Consider the following 3158-nt stretch of genomic DNA (forward strand, 5'->3'; position numbering starts at 1 on the left):
GAGAGAGAGAGAGAGAGAGAGAGAGAGAGAGAGAGAGAGAGAGAGAGAGAAAGGGGGGGGAGTGGGAGGCAATACAATTCATCACAAGCGGTCATTACAGGCGCCGTGATATGACAATCGGCTTGGTGTTTGCGTAAGGAGGGGGTGGTGTGGGGCGAGGGGCGGTGGGATAGAGGTGAACGCTAGACGGTCGATGTGGCAAGTAAAGGAGAATGCGGACGCGATTCTGGTTAGGAAAATGTAGAGAAACAGCCGGTAAAATTACGTATCACGAGGAAACGCGGAAATGCAAAAGTATCGAGAAGCCCAACCTCTCTCCTCTCGCTGCGTGAGCGTCTGAAAATGAAGGAGAATTTCCGTGCGCATTTTTGTGCGTATGCGGGCGCTTCTCAAAGGACTCCTCCCACAACTGAAAAATCCTCTTTGCATTCGTTCTCTGCGCATTTACTCTGGGTGGAAAAAACACAAAACAACTTTGAGGAGAAAAAAATTACATGGTCTGACTCACGACGTTCTTTATACCAATGCATTCGTACCCTGAAAGTAATTTAACCGTTTCAGTTTTAGTTTAACGCTGAAATAATACCCAGCACTTAATCCTTACGTGGCCCACAGTGTTTAAGTAATATTTACGCGGAAAACGAAGCGGTGGTACTCTGTGTAGTAATAGCAGAGTAGAAATCTCTGGCCCCTATTGACTGGAAACAGGCCGGCGGCGTCTAAATTATTTGCGTCCAATAAAGACCGTGAAATATTGGCGTTCTTCTGAAGACGCCAAAATCCGGTGCACTAAATCTCGTTACTGATTTTTTGACCCCTTGTCAGTATTCCTGCAGCGTAAAAACCTTTTTAAGCTACTGACACCTCTTTTTCATAACTAATACGAAATAATTCATTATTAAATTACTGACAGTGTTTCTTTGATAAGTAAATTACTGACAAAACTCTACAGAATTAGCAACAAATTAGTCCTGCTGTGTAAAAAGGAAAATGTTTACTAAAACCAGAAATTAGTACAGGTGTGAGAGTGTCCCTTCTTGGTATTAACCTCCTTTAAACGTCGACATTTGGCGTTGACAGACACCGCGACCAGTTTACAGTGTTATGTTGAGTTAATGTTTCTGTAGAAAACTCCAAGAAGAATAATCAAACTTTACTCTCCGAGCACCCAATATTAAATCTTCAATAGATCTTCAAAAATACCGAAGTTTTTGATACAATAATTCGAATCCAGTTGGCAAATTTCGAAAGCCCCATTCATGCATTGCCAACATTTCACGCATTGTTTCAAAGTTTTCGAATAAGATACCAAAACGTGCGGTTTTCGCGTAGAATCCAAGCAGGTGTCTTGAATACTAATTTTGTTGTGCCTCACCTCTACAGGAGGAGGGGCTTGGTTATCCTGGGCGAGGCGGTGCGCGGCATGGCGCCGTGAGCTAGTCGCCCACCTTCATGCCGGTGCCGACGACGCGGTGCGCGCGGTACGGGGCGTGCTCGTGCTCGGGAGCGGCCGGGAGAAGCTACGGCGCGTGCTGCTTGCGGGACCGGCGCTGGGGGCGGACTGAGCGCCGCAGCAGCGCGCCGAGCCGGCCGGGGAGGGGGGGGGGTGCGCACGAGGTGCGGCCGGCCCGCCCCCACAACACCGCGCCTCTCACCTCGACTCTCAGGTTGGTCTCTCTCTCTCTCCCTCTCTCTCTCCCTCTCCCTCTCTCTTCCTCCCTCTCTCTACCCCTCACCTTTCCGCGTTGATAGGCGCCCGTGTCGAATCAGATGAGAGACACTCCTCGCAGGCCAGGTTGGACGGCGAAGGCCATGAAGAGAATTGCGCAAACGAGAACAAGAGGCGCTCGTGTTTTGGGGTCCGGAAAGTCGTTAACGAACACGGACCGTCACGGCCCCCGCCTGACGTGATTTGAGCTGCGATCGGATCTTTAGTTCAACCGTATGAGAAGAATTTAAAAGGCTTTGGATACGTAAATCCAAAAGTAGGCAAAAAAAAACAACTTGAATGTCAACGTGGTTGGCGTGTTTGTAATCACTTTTGTAATCAAAAAGAAGTGTTGAATAGGCTGCAGGGGGGAGATTTGTGCGAAAAGTCATGTAATTTCCCTAAAGTTTGATGTTTAACTGAAGTCTGCTGAAGGTGGGGTGAAGGTGGGGCAGCCGGCCGGAGCCACATCAAAGAAACCACACACCAACGGAGAGGGGGAGGAGGGACTGGGTCTCCAGCAAAGTCGTTATTATTTTCGGCAAATCAAAGCTCAAAACACCAAACTATAGTGGGACTGATTGTAGAAAATGGTCTTCAATTGAAATCGATTAATTTACCTAATATTAAAGAAAGAGGTTTCTCTTCTAAATTCACACATTTCTTTTGAAAGTGTGAAACAACAGTAACAGTTTTTTTTTTAAATGGACATTTACTCCCTTAAATTTACGAATGGCTTTTTACAAGTGAGCGCGCTCACACTTGCGTTTCCAGTGCGGTTACCAGGTCTGCACAGTTTCAACCTTACGAAGCAAAATGCAAAACCCTTTGTGGTTGCAAATCAATGCTTTGTAGTTACAAAGCAAATGCTTCGCAATGGCGAAGGGTTTGACATTTTGCTTCGTAATGTTTTAACAGTGTGTGTTTTGACGTCGCTTGCTGTTTCAATACCCTATTCTTCTTTCGTTTCCATCTCCTCTTTCACGTCTTTCCCCGCTGGCCCACCGGTATAGAACTTTTGCAAAGCCCCTGGGAGGTTGAACGGATCAGTTGGGCTTCAAATTCCTTGCGGGGCGAGCGCGGGTGAGAGAAGGGTGGCTGAATACGGTCGCCCCGCACCCCGCACCCACCCAATACCCACGCCTCATTCTCCACCGCTCTACCCTACCCTCACTCGCATTGGCCTCCGCTTTCTTTCGCATTCATTGTCTGAGCGATAGCGAAGCCTTACTCAAGTGATCAAAAAGTTTCGCGCCTGTCTGTGTGTTTGTCTGTTTATAATCACGATGACTCGAAATTTGTAGTGTAACTGCATATTATATATGGCCAAACACATGTGAAAACTATCTTCGTACAATTGTTTTGTAAACTTACTTGAGTTATAATTTAAGTTGAAAATTTATGAGAGCACAGGGACTTGTTCGTATTTGAAATAACGGTGAAACCCGTA

General features: G+C 46.7%; 1 protein-coding gene and 1 long non-coding RNA gene across 19 annotated transcripts in view; one reads left to right on the top strand and one right to left on the bottom strand.

The window, feature by feature from the left end:
* LOC127749798 (uncharacterized) overlaps window positions 1-3158 on the top strand; it is a 210102-nt gene that overhangs the window by 122943 nt on the left and 84001 nt on the right. The gene's annotated exons all lie outside the window — the stretch shown is intronic.
* Window positions 1-3158, bottom strand: part of LOC113218380 (potassium voltage-gated channel subfamily KQT member 1-like) — a 188648-nt gene that overhangs the window by 102731 nt on the left and 82759 nt on the right. The window contains exon 1 of one of the 18 annotated variants that reach the window (XM_052269500.1): window positions 1376-1576. The exons of the other annotated variants lie outside the window; for them this stretch is intronic. The gene's annotated coding sequence lies outside the window, so the exon portion shown is untranslated. Of the gene's footprint in view, window positions 1-1375; window positions 1577-3158 lie in introns of those variants that run through there. 18 annotated transcript variants of the gene reach the window in all.

Source organism: Frankliniella occidentalis, unplaced genomic scaffold (genome assembly GCF_000697945.3).
Source record: "Frankliniella occidentalis isolate FOCC.00 unplaced genomic scaffold, Focc_3.1 Scaffold94, whole genome shotgun sequence".
NCBI classification, from domain to species: Eukaryota; Metazoa; Arthropoda; class Insecta; order Thysanoptera; family Thripidae; genus Frankliniella; species Frankliniella occidentalis.